Source organism: Apodemus sylvaticus, chromosome 15 (assembly GCF_947179515.1).
Source record: "Apodemus sylvaticus chromosome 15, mApoSyl1.1, whole genome shotgun sequence".
Classification (NCBI taxonomy): domain Eukaryota; kingdom Metazoa; phylum Chordata; class Mammalia; order Rodentia; family Muridae; genus Apodemus; species Apodemus sylvaticus.
The window spans coordinates 83,935,898-83,952,140 of NC_067486.1; positions in this window are offsets into that span (position 1 = coordinate 83,935,898).

Below are 16,243 nucleotides of genomic sequence, written 5' to 3' on the forward strand. Positions count from 1 at the left end.
GAAAATTTAATACAACAGGAATACTGTCTTATTCACCTATATTTTGCCTGCCTTAAAACCACATCTAGTCTTGAATGATCAGAAATTTGTTAAATGAATGACTGTTGTGAAAAATCACAAAAAAAACAAAAAACAAAAAAAAACCCTGATGCTGGACTATTGGTCATAGCATTCCCAAATTATATGAACAGGAAGGCATTTCCCAAGCCAGTGGCGGTGGCACATACCAGTAATCTCAACACTGGGGAGATGGAGGCAGGAGGATTGTGAGTTCAAGGCCAGCTGAGCTATATGAAATCCAACTAAAATAGGGAGAAACTTAGGGGAGGGGGGGGTCTCAAAAGTGAGGAAGCCCTGAGAAATCCTACTTAGATCTCTATCACTAAAGTCTCAATCTGGCCATTTGCATTTCCCGTTTAGCAAATCTTAGATTGTAGAGTAATAATTGGTGATTCCATCCCAATGGTAAGTAAGCAGAGGGAAAAATGTCAAGGCCTAGTGCCTTTTGTAACTCAGCACAACCGTGTTTTTACTTTTCCCAGAGATGCTTCATGGAGGCCAAGTAATTTGAAGGGAAGGAAGCTCAACTGACAGAATGCCTTCCTAAGACCAGGCTGTAAGCAAACCTGTGGGGCATTTTTCTTAATTACTGATTGATAGGGAAGGGCCCAGCCCTTGAGATAGTGCCTGCCATCCCTGGGTGGGTGGTTCTGGGGTCTATTAGAAAGCAGGCTGAGGGGCTGGAGAGATGGCTCAGTGGTTAAGAGCACTGACTGCTCTTCCAGAGGTCATGAGTTCGAATCCCAGCAACCACATGGTGGCTCACAACCATCTGTAATGAGATCAGATGCATTCTTCTGGAGTATGAAGATAGCTACAGTGTACTCATCACATATATAAAATAAATAAAATCTTTAAAAACAATTATTTGATGTCAATTTAAAAAAGAAAGAAAGCAGGCTGAGCAAGTCAGTAAGCAGCACCCTCCATGGCTTCTTCGTGAGTCCCTGCCTCCAGGTTCCTGCCCTGCTTGTGTTCCTGTCCTGATTCCTTCAGCGGTAGACTAATAAAGTGGAAATGGAAGCTGAACAAACCCAACCCTTTCCTCCACAGCTTACTTTGGTCATGGTTTTGATCATAGTGATTGATATCATAGCAAATTGAAGCCCAAGACTGTAGCCCAAGGTGGCCTCAAACTTGCAATCCTGCCTCAACTTCCTCATTGCTGGGGTGTTTAGCATAAGTTGGCCTAATTTTCTGATTTTAACTTGGCTCTCCAAATGGCTACCTTAACCAGAAAAGAAGCTTTAACACCATGATGAGAATTTTATTTCTTGCTGTCTTGCACTTCTCTCTTTTCCTTTACATTCAATGAAAGTTCCTGGATACCTTGTGCCAGGCATGGTGTTCCAAAATCCAGTCTTCAGAGGTTTTACATTGTCTGACAGGAATCATGGCCATCTTCATGTAAACTTCCTTGGGATGTTGGTTAGCATTTATTGGAAACTAGCTCCTCCTGGGTTTATTGGACTGGGAACTGATTATTCAAAGTTGTCCAGAGAGAGTGTTATTCTTTTTTTTTTTTTTTTTTTTGGATTTGGTTCCCCCCCCCCCCCCCCCCCCCCGAGACAGGGTTTCTCTGTGTAGCCCTGGCTGTCCTGGAACTCACTCTGTAGACCAGGCTGGCCTCGAACTCAGAAATCTGCCTACCTCTGCCTCCCAAGTGCTGGGATTAAAGGCGTGCGCCACCATTGCCCAGCTTCTTTTTTTTTTAAAAGATGTATTTATTAATACATCTTAATTTAATAAGACATATTAATACATATTAATACAGTTTTAAAGATGTATAAATAAATAAATAAATTATTTATTTATTTATTTATTTATTTATTTTGTGTGAGTACACTGTCACTCCCTTCAGACACACCAGAAGAGGGCATCATATCCCATTACAGATGGTTGTGAGCCACCATGTGGTTGCTGGGTTGAACTCATGACCTCTGGAAGAGCAGTCAGTACTTACTCACTGAGCCATCTCTGCAGCCCATTGATTGGCATTCTTAAACAGCACCTCTGTCATCATCACAATTGGGGGCAGAACTTTTAAAAAATATTTTTTTTTATTTGGTTTTTTGAAGACAGGGTTTCTCTGTGCAACCCTGGCTGTCCTGGAACTCACTCTGTAGACCAGGCTGGCCTCGAACTCAGAAATCTGCCTGCCTCTGCCTCTCAGAGTGCTGGGATTATAGGTGTGCGCCACCACCGCCCGGCTAAAAAATATTTTTTATGTATGTGAGTACACTGTTGTCTTCAGACACACCAGAAAAGGATATTGGATTTCATTACAGATGGTTGTGAGCCACCATGTGGGTGCTAGGAAGTGAACTCAGGACCTCTGGAAGAACAGTCAGTGCTCTTAACCACTGAACCATCTCTCCAGTTCAGGGCAGAATTTTTTAAGTGGTGGAATGACATGGTATTAATATAAGTATTAGCCCATCTCAGAGGATAGACACTTTAAACAAAACACATTAAATGAAACTTTTTAGCTGGGCAGTGGTGGCACATGCCTTTAGTCCCAGCACTTAGGAGGCAGAGGCAGGCAGATTTCTGAGTTTGAGGCCAGCCTGGTCTGCAGAGTGAGTTCCAGGACAGCCAAGGCTACACAGAGAAACCCTGTCTCAAAAAAACAAAAAACAAAACAAAACAAAAAACAAAAAGAAAGAAAGAAAGAAAGAAAGAAAGAAAGAAAGAAAGAAAGAAAGAAAGAAAAAGCTTTTAACAAAACAAAACAAAGCTGGGAATATAGCTCAGTAGGCAAAATGTCTAGGTTCAACTAAACTAGGAATGGCAGCATGTTGGGGGTGCCCATAGATCACTAGGGAAACCAAGAATATTAATCACACAGAATATTTCCTCAATGGAAGAAACAAAATATCTGTATTCCATCCAGAAAGCTAGGAGTACATATTGTTAACAACCAGGTGATATTTTGCTATCTATAGAGGCAGATCTCACCCAAATCCCTCAAACTCTCCTTCCCTACAGTTTATCTTTAACTCTCAGTTAATAGAACCCATCCTTGGGAGAGCTGTCACACATATGTTACAACCTGCTGACTGCTGTGACATCCTGATCAGAGACCACACCAGATTCTAGGCCCTTAAACGACAGAGCCCATCTTCAAGGTCACATGTACTTTGCAAAGGAGTTTCTAAGTACCTTAAGCCTTATTGTGCACCTGGAACTGGAATGACTGTTGCCTGGAAACTTTTCCCCAAATTCTACTGCCTGGCATCAGACTCTCTAGAATCTCGTTTGATCCAGTTAATACGAGTCAAACTGAACTGAGTTTTCATTCTCAGCTCTTCACTGGGTTCATTTCCCTGCATGCCAGGACACCTGCAGGGATCCCCTCAGCTTCACAAACCTATGCTCTCACACTGGGGAACTTGAGGCAGGAGGGTAAGCTCAGGGCTACACTGGGCATGGTGTTTCATGCCTTTAATACCAGCACTCAGACAGGTGAAGCAGGAGGATCTCTGTGAGCTTGGGGCTATCCTAGTCTACACAGCAAGTTCCAGACTAGCCAAGGTGACATGGTGTAACCCTATCTTAATAGAAGAAGGAAATGAAGAGGAAGAAGAGGAAGAAAGTTATTAAAGGCCATTGTTAGCCTGGCAGTGGTGGTGCATGCCTTTTATCCCAGCACTTGGGAGGCAGAGGCAGGCAGATTTCTGAGTTTGAGGCCAGCCTGGTCTACAGAGTGAGTTCCAGGGCAGCCAGGGCTATACAGAGAAACTCTGTCTCAAATAAACAAAAAACCAAAAGGCTAGTGTTGGCTGCATATTAAATTGGAGGCCAGCCTGGGACACATGAGATTCTGTTTCAAAAACAAAAACAAGACAAAATAGCTTGGGGTGCACCTCACTGGTGGAGCACCTGGCTGGCAGGAATACAGTCCCAGCCTATCAGCCACTGCCCGAGTGCTATGATAAAACACCGTGATCAAGGCAATAAATAACCTTACAGAATGAAGTGTCTGTCTTATAGTTCCAGAGGGATAAAAGTTCATCACGGTGGGGGAGCATGGCAGCAAGCAGCAGTGTGGTGGCCTGAGCAGGATGCAAAGAGCTCACATCCTGAATCAAGAGCACAAAGCTGACAGGGAGGGAGCACTGGGATGGTGAGAGCACAAAGCTGACAGGGAGGGAGCACTGGACGTGGTGTGAGGCTTTATATACTCAAAGCCTGTCTCCAGTCATGTATTTTCTCCACAAGGCCACACCTCCTACATTCTCTCAACAGCACCAACAACCGGGGACCAAGTTTTCTAATACATGAGACTTTCGGGGACAATGTCATTAAAACCACTACACCTGGGTTTGACCTTCAGCACTGAAAACAAATAAATAGCAAGTAAATAAATATAAAATAAAAAAGCTCAGCCACCCAGACATGGTGATTCAGTAGTTGTGGAGGTCACAGGACAATTTTTAGGAGCAGTGTGATGGTTTGAATGAGACTAGGCCCCGTAGGCTCATGTTTGAATGATTGATTCCCAGTTGGTAGAACTGGAATTGTTCCAGGAAGGATTCAGAAGTGTGGCCTTGTTGGAGGGGGTGTTACTGAGGGTAGGCTTTGAGGTTTCAAAAGCCCATACCATTCCATTAGCTCTCTCTGCCTGAAAAGGACACTCTCTAGCCTGTCGAGCTGTGAGCAAGTTGTGTAGTGAATGCCCACCTATTTTGGGGTGGACTTTTGGTGATACAGCTCTTTGAGTTATTTCTACTTCTGTAATAAACGTATTGGTCCGACGGTCCTCCCTGCTCCCAGGGATCATGGGCCAGCCAATATTGGTCCATAAGAGCAAATGGAGCAGGGCTGACAGATGGGAGATTCGGACGCCTGTGCATATGAGATGGAAGTGATGACACTCTGGGACCAGCCTCTGGAAGACAGATCAACTTTATCCATGGGGAATCAGAGGATATACATGTGTGTGTGTGTGTGTGTACATATATGTATGTGTGCATGCGCACATGCAGAGGTCATTGGCTGAAGGCTAAGGCACTGAGATGAGATGCCTCGTTAGCATGGGAGGCAGTCCAAGAATCTCAGGTGCTTGCTGAACAGGTTTCTTATGGGAGAAAGGATGTTGAACCTGTAATCTCACCAAGTCTATGTGACACTCTACAGGTAGAGAGTATAGGGGTTTTGAGCTCCCTAGACAAGGTCAGAGAAGGAGAAGCCCCACTAACAGAGGGAGTCCACCATTTTGCACCAAGCTCAGGGCTTTCCAGTAATATCTGACTTTGACCTTAGCAGCAGACTTTCCTGACAATTAGTTCAAGTTGGACTTTGGTGGTATCCTTACTTTGGTCTGTTATTGGTATTGATCATGTTTCCCTAGCAGTAGTGTCACACAGCATAACTGGGAACATGGACCAAAGAAATCAAATATAAAACTGGGTAGAGTGTGGGTTATCACATGCCTTTAATCCCAGCACCCAGGAGGCAGAGGCAGGCAGATCTCAGTGAATTCAAGGCCAGCCTGGTCTACGGAATGAGTTCCAGGACAACCAGGGCTGCACAGAGAAACCCAGTCATGAAAAACCAGAAAAAAGACAAAAAGGAAGTTAGGAAGAAAGGAAAGAAGGAAGGAGAGAGACTGGAGGAGTGATACATGGTATAGGTATGGGTAGCACGGCTCCCATGGGGGGCGGGGTCCGGACATGGCTTCTTTTTCCTTCATGACATGGGATCGTGTTCCTTTGTAAAGAATGGATCTCGCCTGTAATCCCAGCACTCTGGGAGGCAGAGGCAGGCGGATTTCTGAGTTCGAGGCCAACCTGGTCTACAGAGTGAGTTCCAGGACAGCCAGGGCTACACAGAGAAACCCTGTGGGGGGGGGGGAGGGGAACCAAATAAAAAAAAAAAAAAGAATGGATCTACCTCTAGGTAGCGACTGTCCTCCCTTAATTGTTAACTCAATTGGGGCATGTCAGGGACTTGGCTGAGGACCACCCCTAAGAGGTGGGTTCACCTTAAGACAATGTACTTTTACTTCCAAGAATTTCTACCCCCTAGTGCAGTCCCAACGAACTGCCACAGGGTTCATCTGGGTCTGCTCACCTTCCTGCATCCTAACTTGGAAGGTGTAACTACTCTTTACTTCTTTCACATGCTGGCCAGACCTTAGTTAGTATGCTTTTTTTTTTTAAATGTTTTTTGTTTTTTGAAGATTTATTTATTTCATGTATGTGGATCCCCATTACATATGGTTGTGAGCCACCATGTGGTTGCTGGGAATTGAACTCAGGACCTCTGGAAAAGCAATTATTGCTCTTAACCACTGAGCCATCTTTCCAGCCCAATATGCTTTTATTTTATTTTATTTTATTTTAGGAATATTTATATTCTTTTACATGCATGGATGCTATTGCTGCATGTTTGCCAGAAAAGAGTACCAGGGCATCAGATACCCTGGAGCTGGAGTCACAGGTGTTTGTGGGTTATTGTGTGGGTCCTGAGAATTGAAGCTGGGTCTGTGGAAGAACAGCCAGTGCTATTAACCATTGATCTGTTTTTCTAGCTTGTTAAATTATTTTATCAATGGGAGTAAGAACCCCAAAATGGGAACACCAAGATCCTGGTAGCATTTCTTTCCTGCCTTTTAATTCTTTAGTTGACAGGGGATGACAACAACCACCACTGGCCCAGCACGCCCGATGGTACCATCTTCTTGCTGTGTCCGCAGTAATATGGCCCCTGCAATGGGTGCTGAGATGTGTAACCACAGATGAGTGCTCTACCTAGAAGGAAGACCTAGTGGGGAGCAATGAAGCAAATCCCAGTCAGGCTGTTGTCCTCTCGGTAGAATGGGATGGTATGCCTGCTTGATGAGTGGGGTTTGGTACCCTAAAAAATGTTAAAGGTTGAAAACAAAACTTTCAGTCTGAGAGAGTAGCACATGGTCACATGGTCAGAATGTAAGCAAGTTATGTTACCATGGAGGCTGCATGGACACTGCTAGGTATAGTAAAAGGTGTTTTAGGCCGAGGTGGTTTCTTAGAAGGGATTTGCTTGTGTGAGGCTGGCAGGATACATGGAAAAGACAGCGCAAATTAGATCTATGCTAGAGAGCCTTTCCTGGGATAAAAACCAACCCAATCAACCAACCAACCAACCAACCCAACCAACCAACCAACCAACCAACCCAACCAACCAACCAACCAACCCAACCAACCAACCAACCAACCCAACCAACCAACCAACCAACCAACCCAACCAACCAACCAACCCAACCAACCAACCAACCAACCCAACCAACCAACCAACCAACCCAACCAACCAACCCAACCAACCAACCAACCCAACCAACCAACCAACCAACCAACCCAACCAACCAACCAACCCAACCCACCTATCCACCCACCTAACCAACCCACCCAACCAACCCAACCAACCAATCAACCTAACCAACCAACAAACCAACCCAACCTACCAACAAATCACCAACCAACCCAAGCAAGCAACCAAGCAAGCAACCAACCAACCAACAACAACAACAAAACTTGGAACCTGTGGAATATGTTGGATAGTAAACAGGGAAAAATGAAATAAAAGTGATTTAAGGAAGAAGGAAAAAAAGCCCCTAAGGGGATGGAGAGATGGTTTAATGGCTAAGATCACTGGCTGCTCTCCCAGAGGATCTGGGTTTGATTCTAAGGACCCACAGGGAAACTCATACCCATCTGTAACTCCAGCTCCAGGAGTTCTAACACCCGCTTCTGGCCTCCATAGTCATCAGACTTGCAAGTAGTATGCAGACATTCATGCAAGCAAACCCATACATTTAAAATAAAAAACAAAATAATAAGAATAAAATAAAATCAGCTGATTTAAAACGATTAGTCAAACAACGAAGAAAGAAAACCGTTGAGGTTTTGTCTTTTACTGTCTATTATAATGCAGCCCCCAAGACTTGGAGTCTGCTCCTGGCCCCTGAGACCCCGCCCCCAACTTAATTCTGATTGGCAGATAAAGACTCGAGGAGCCAGTAGCAGAGACATAAGTGATTGAGTTTTCACAGGCTTTGGAGGAAGAGCGCCATGAGAAAGGGAAGAAGGGAAGAAGCCACTGTGGGAGAAGAATGTGCGGGAGAAGAAAGAGGAGATCCACCACGAGCCATTAAAATGTGGCCATGTAGTCTGGCCAGTTGCAGCTAGGCGCAGCCCAGATGAAACAGTCAATAATAACTTGGGTTATTGATAAGAAAGTAGATTCTAAAAGCATGAAGAGTAGGCAGTTTCCCTGCTATTAAGGTATATTTAAAGATATAAAGGCTGTGTGTGTGTGTGTGTGTGTGTCTGGAAACATTCATCTGGTCTAAGGTGGGAGAAGCTCTGGGCTGGGATTTTAAAATATTTATTACTATAGAAAACCCTACAAAATAAGAAAAGATAAGAACATCCCAGTTATCTTTCTAGGCCAGATATGACTCTTCATCTAAGAAGTTAAAAAAAGATGTCAATTTATCAAGAACCTTAGGATTGTGGTGCAGCATTTGTGGCTTTTTGAGTCCCATGATAAAACATGGTATTTGTGACATAAGAGGAATTAGCAGACCTGAAAGACATAGAGCTGCATGTAGAAGTACAAACAGGTAAAATAAAAACACATTCTAAAAAGAGACAGGCGAGAGCATCTCTGTGTCACTAGAAGGCAAGTGTGCATAGACTTCCGTCAGCCAGAGTCCCCAGGGGGAAGTAGACTGGTAAACTTGATTCTGGTGAATCTTGGAAAGGCCCTGAAGGCCTACCTGGCAGTTCACCACGGGTGTAAAGAAAACTCAGAGCAGAGAGGTACAGGGGGTTCTGCTCTCAGAGGAACCAACCTGCTGGTCTTAGCCTGCAAACTGTGATGTACATTTCTGTACTGTAAGCCACCTTATCTGCAGGGCTGTAATGAAGGCCAGCTTCAGGTGCAGTATGTATGCACACTGTATCTCCTCATTCCTTTCTGAGGAAGAGTGCACTGGGTATTGAACCCAGGGCCTTGAGTTTACTAGGTAACCCTAACACTAAGCTATAGTTTGTTTGTTTTTTTTTTTTTTTTTCCTTCCCCCAGACAGTAGTCCTGGCTGGCCTGGAACTAGTTATGTTAAGAGCAGGTTGCTTTAGACTTACAGAGATCTGTCTGCCTCTGCCTCCTCAGTGCTGGGACTAAAGGTGAGCAATACTACATCTCGCCATTTTTTCTTTTTCTTTGAGACAGGGTTTCATGTAGCCCAACCTGGCCTCAAACTCATGCTCAAGTGCTGGTATTCTATTTTTATTTATTTATTTTTTTTTTTTGAGACACGGTTTCTCTGTGTAGCCCTGGCTGTCCTGGAACTCACTCTGTAGACCAGGCTGGCCTTGAACTCAGAAATCCGCCTACCTCTGCCTCCCAAGTGCTGGGATTACAGGTGTGCGCCACCACGCCCGGGGATGGGGTCTGTTTTGTGCACAACATTGGTTAACAGCTAGCAGTGCATCTGAATGGAATGGGCCAAATGCTTCCGACTCAGCAACCCTGTACCTAGTTCCTTCCTTCTTCCCCCAGTACCAAGTCAGATCACACTTTTACAGCCTTTAAAGAAGCAGGGTATCCACTACTAATGTTTTTATCCAGAAACCCAAAACATCTTCAGTTCTTGCGTCTCTGTCAGCCATAAATGGCCGACCAGTTACTAATGAGCACCACGTGGTCTGGAGAAGCAAAGCTTCTCTTTGCTCCATTAGCACTCTAGCTTGGGGTGCCCTTCAGTTCTTCATTTTTATTATTTTTCACTCATTTGACAGCTTCGTACATGTATAATACATTTTGGGTTTTGTTTTTTTGTTTGTTTGTTTGTTTGCCATTGCTACTTTTCCTTCCCCTTCCTACTACCCCTGAAATCCCTTAAATCATTTCTTCTTCCAAAGGCTTCTTCCTGAAGTGAGCACTGACTTTAGTTAGGGTTGCTTGCGTGAACATGGCTGGGAGGCTGTGTCCTGCAGCAAAAGCAAGTGTCCGGGTTTGGTGTCCATTGCTGTAATAAAACACTGACCAAAGCCAACTCAGGGGGTCAAAGAATTTATTTGGCTTACATTTCCATGTCACAGGCCATCATCAAGGGAAGCCAGGACAGGGACCTGGAGGCAGGAACCACAGCAGAGGCAGGGACGAGTGGAGCTTATTGGATGGCTTTTCATAGCTTGCTTAGCTCACTTTGTTTTTTTAATTTTTTTTTTTAATTTTTTTTTTTTTTTTTTTTTTTTGGTTTTTTCAAGACAGGGTTTCTCTGTGTAGCCCTTGCTGTCCTGGAACTCACTCTGTAGACCAGGCTGGCCTCGAACTCAGAAATCCGTCTGCCTCTGCCTCCCAGACTGCTGGGATTACAGGCGTGTGCCACCACTGCCCGGCTATAGCTCACTTTCTTATACCACCAAGCACCACCTTCCTCGGAATGGGACTGCCCACAGTGGGCTAGGCTCTCCCACATTAGCCATTAATCAAGAACACGCCCCACAGACATGTCCAGAGGTCAACCAACCTGTGTAGGCAATAAATACTTTTGGGCTTTCCTCTTCCCAGGTGCCTCTAGCTTGTGTCAAGTTGACAAACTCGGCTCATCAACTTTTCAGTAGCACTGGAGAGAGCAACACCCCTGTCCTAGACATCAGTGGTCCTCAGAAAGGGATGAAGTCTCGTGAGCTCTTCTGTCTCATGATGTGATGTTGGCAGACTCAATTGTGCGCAGGTCTTCTGAGGATGACCACAGGTGCAGCAAGTGCAAGGCACGCCCACATCCGAAGGCAGGTTTTTGCAACACATTTCCCCATCCTCTCCTGGCTCTTCCATTCTTTCTACTTCCTCTTCCAAAATGTTCTCTGAGCCTTGAAAAGGATGCTCTGGATGACACCCCCCCCACACACACACACACAATCTCTGAGACAGGATGTGATGGCTATTTTTGGTTGTCAACCTGACTACATCTGGGATTAACTGAAACCCAAATGAATGGACGTATCTGTGAGGGGATCTGTTTCCTTTCCCTCCCTCCCTCCCTCCCTCCCTCCCTCCCTCCCTCCCTCCCTCCCTCCCTCCCTCCCTCCCTCCCTCTTTCCTTTTCTCTCTTCCCTTCTCCTCCTCTTCTTTATTTCTTCTTTCTTTTTTCTTCCTTTTTTCCTCCCCTCCTTTTAAAAGAAGTGTTATTTCTCTGTGTAGCCCCGGCTGTCCTGGAACTCTCTCTAGACCAGGCTGCCCTGGAACTCAAAGATCCACCTGCCTTTGCTTAGCGCTGGGGTTACTGGTGTGCGCCATCAAGGGTGGCATAGGTGACGTAGTACCAAGCAGTTCCTTTTTAGTTCTTACCTGAAACATTTCCAAATTCTTCTTTTTAGCCTATTTTTTAAAAGATTTATTTATTATATATAAGTACACTGTAGCTGTCTTCAGACACACCAGGAGAGGGCATTGGATACCATTACAGATGGTTGTGAGCCACCGTGTAGTTGCTGAGATTTGAACTCAGGACGTCTGGAAGAGCAGTCAGTGCTCTTAACCACTGAGCCATCTCTCCAGCCCCCTCTTTAGCCTATTTTAAAAAGAAATTTATTGTTTTATTTATTATTTCCTCATAGAATACATCTTGCCTGCAGCCTTCCCTCTCTCCACTTCTCCTGTTCCCCCAACTCTCCCCTAGACCCCCCGCTCCTCCATTCCCTTCAGAAAGAGCAGGCCTCCCACTGAACTGAACTGAATGGCATAAAACTGAAGATGACATCAAAGGATGCAGTAAGACTAGACAGAGACCTTCGCATCATGGCTGGAACGGTAGCCTTTTACCCCTAACTTGTTTTTATTTTATTTTCTGAGGCAGGTTCTCACTTTGTAGCTCTGGTGGTCCTTCAACTCACAATATAGGTTAAGCTAGCCTTGAACTCACTTTGTCTTTGTTCTTATATTGTCATCTGTCTTTATGGTTCCTTCAAACTCCAACTCTGGTGGCACCATTTGCTTACTTGGATTCCATCAGAGTGCCACTGTCTTTGAAGGTCAGTGTTGTAACTTCCCACTGTGGCTCTTAAAGTCTGTTTTGCTTCAAAGTCTCATATGGCCCAGACTGGCCCAAGGAGAGCAGTGTCCAGTGAAGCAAACATGGAGACAGCACAGTGGCAGTGATGCCTGTCCCATCCTCTTCCTTGGCAGGAGCCGCAAGGAACTGCCTGCAGATCACACTGGCCTTTCCCTCTCCACAGGCCTCCCTCTTAAGTCTAATCAGGAGGCAACAAGCTATGACCACTGGCGTCATTTTCTCTCTCCCATGAAACATTCCATTTTTATTCTTATAAATACTGTCTGACTGGAACACAGGCACTCTCATTTGCGTATTGGGGATGGTTTTGTGCTGCTATGAGAGACAGACAGTCCTACAGAGACCATTTAGCCTATGGGCGTGGCACACTTTTTTTTTTTAAGATTTATTTATTATATACACAGTATTTTGCCTGCACACTGGAAGCGGGCGGGCACCGAATATCAAGTCATCGTATGATCGCTGGGAATTGAACTCAGAACATCTGGAAGAGCAGCCAGATGATCTTAACTGCTGAGCCATCTTGGAAGCCCAGCTTGGATCAGTTAAATTTTTGTCATTTCAAGAAATTTTCTATCCCAAATCAGAATGCTCAGGCTGGTGAGAGGGCTCTCGGTGTAAAGGCACCTGCCTCCAAGCCTGACTACCTGAGTTTGATCTCTGGGACCCAAATGATGGAGAGACCAACTCCTGAACATTGTCCTGACACCTCCACATGTATTATACTGGGGCACAAGAAGAACAACAACAACACGCATGCACACACACAGACACACACACAGATACACATGCACTCACACACACACAGATACACACGCACACACACAGACATACACAGACATACACACACACACACACACACACACACACACGCGCGCGCGCGCGCGCACACACACACACAGACACACACACACGCAGGCACACATGCACACACAGACACACACACATGCATGCACACACGCACACACACGTACACATGCACACATAGACACACACAGACACACACACAGACACACACACACTCACAGATACACATGCACACACACGCACACACACAGACATACACAGACGTGTACACACACACACACACACGCGCACAGACACACACGCACACTCGCACATACGCACACGCACGCGCGCGCGCGCGCGCGCGCACACACACACACACACACACACACACGCACACATACACACACACACACAGACACACAGACACACGCGCGCATACACACACACACACACACTGTGGCCCTTTCAGACTTAGACTCCAGCCTTCAGCCCTGTGTCACCCCCTCTGATGTTCATTGTAGTGAAACTGGCAACACTAGGCATTTCATCTTGAGCCACCACACTAGAGGAGAGGTGGTAGCATTTACTGAGATGGATAGCTAGAAAATAAAAAACAAATTCAGGTTTTTTAAAAAAATCTATGTGTATGCTTTGCCGGGATATGTCTGTGTACCCTTCGTCTGGATAGCGCCTGTGGAGGCAGGAGGAGTGCTAGATCTCCTCAGACTGGAAGGACAGATGGTTGTAAACTACCACAGGGGTGCTGGGAATTGAACCTGGGTCCCCTGGGGGAGCAGCCAGTGCTTTCAATGACTATACTATCATTCCAACCTCCAAATTCAGAAACACACGCACACCCTGAAGAAAAAGGCTTGTTTGAGCAAAGAAGAAAACTGCTGACAATGGCTAACGGGCTGGACAAGCTTTCTGATGACACTGGGTTTCTGATTCACTTTTACCTTTTCAGCAGTAGTGGTGCTGGGGATTGAGCCCATGGTCCTCTATGTGCCAAACACATGCCTTACCACCTGGCTATCCTCAGCGTAAGGGCTCCTAACTGTGGCCTCAACGACCAAACACAAGCTAAGCAGGGTCCCTCCCCCATGATTTCATATGACATGTAGACAGGTCCTGATCTAACACTGACCTGTCCTATGCACGACACTCATCTTCTGAACTGAAGGGCAGGGGCGGAAGTCAAGCTGACAGGACACAGACTCTGCTCGTCCCCTGCCAAATGATGAGTGCCTTTAATGGCTTTACTTTTCTCTCTGTCCCACCCCCTCACCCTTTCTTTTACTATGGTCTCATGAAGCCCAGTTTGGCTTTCAATTTGATGGTAGCTGACAGTGACCTTGAACCCTTGATCTTCCTGCCTCAACTCCCTAGGTGTTCCAATGACAGGAATGTGCTCTCCTGCTCACTGGGAGCTTACCATTCTGCATATAATGGTTCATTCACTGGACCTGAAGATGCTTAACATCAGTAAACTTCAAAACTCCAGAATGGTCAGCAAAATGGCCCAGCAGGTAAAAGCCTTTGCCTCTAAGCCTGATGACCCAAGTTAGATCCTGGAACTTGTAGGGAAGGAGAGAACCTAAAAGTCGTCCTCAACTCCATGTCCTCGAGCTCATATACATCCATAAAAATAAATATATATATAAAAAAAAATCCCCCCCCCAAAAAAGGCTGGGCGGTGGTGGCGCACTCCTGTAATCCCAGGGAGGCAGAGGCAGGTGGATTTCTGAGTTCAAGTCCAGCCTGGTCTACAGAGTGAGTTCCAGGACAGCCAGGGCTACACAGAGAAACCCTGTCTCAGAGAAACCAAAAACCAAACCAAACCAAACCAAACCAAACCAAACCAAACCAAACCAAACCAAAAAACAACAAAAATAAAAAGTAAAACTCTTTAAAAATGTGCTAGATAGGGCAGGGGAAGCTAGATAGCTCATGTGACTTGCCAGATGACAAGCATGAGGGTCTGAACTCAATCCACAGATCTTATGACCCACACAAGAAAGCTTAGCAAAAGCACATGCATCCTCAATGTGTGTTTGAAATCCCAACACACATCGGAGGGAGGAAAAGTTGGCTTGGGAATTGCTGGTAAATCCTGGCCAGTGAGAAAAGGTGGACAGTGACCAAGGACATTTGAGGTTCTCCTTCTCCTTCCCTCCCTCCCTCCTTTCCTCCCTCCTCCCTCCCTCTCTTTCTTTCCCTCCCTCTCCAGCCTTCCCTCTTATCTCCCCTCTTTTGTCTATCATACACAAACACACACACACACACACACACACACACACAAACACAAACACACACACCCCTCTGAAGAAAAGGGCTTATTCAAGCAAAGTAGAAATTTTTTTTTACTGAAGTGATACATTATACACTTAAAATTGCACATTTATAAGAAGAGAAAGGGAAATTAAGAGACTCTGCTCTCTTGTTTGACTTGTTACATGAATGAACTTCGGGCCTCCTCCTACAGAATGAGGAGAACCAGTTGAAGAGGTCACTCTAACGCTGGTGACTTACATGTCAGTATCTGTCAGTCTTCTCCAGAGGACAGTGCACTTGTGTTGGTAGTACACATTGCACATAGCTAACCTAACGTTACAAATGCCACCTTTCTGAAGGCAGGGTGCTCAGTCTGTCTTGCAGACCTTACATGGGAAGGATATGAGTTCACTGGTCTGTGACACAGAAAGTCCATTCCATTCACGCCCGCCACCTCCCCAAGACTAACCCTTCCTAGGCCAGAGCACAGGGGTCAGTCTTTCCTTCTTCCCCTCCTGTGCCCCCCCCCCCACTGATGCTTTTGAGACAAGCTCTCACTCTGAACCTGGAAGTCATGGCTACCCTTCTGCCCTGGCCCGAGTGCTGTGACTGCTGTGTCAGTCAGAAGATCTGGCTCTGGAGCTTCCCTAAGTCCTTTGTTATCCGTGTCTTTCTCGCAAATGACCCTGCTTTGTAAGGTAGCACCTGCTCCAGCCAGTCTCCAGCAGGCCAAGGAACAACATCAGTGGACCACAGATTCTGAAGAACAGGACAAAATGGATGAGGACCTCTAATGGTTTACAGGAAGACTAGGAAAGGGGTGACTGGCTTCATTAATTCAGTAAAACAAAGAAAGTCACATAAAATGTCCCTTTGCCTTACGTCAGCTGATTCACTCGGATGCCCACGGAAGGCATTCTCATGGGTAAAGTTCTTGGGACTGAGATATACTGATGAACTTCTATAAGACTATGCCTGATGAAGAGGAACAGTTATTATAAAACATGGAAGGTTTTTTTTTTTAGAAAAACCCAAAAACAATTAGTGGAAATA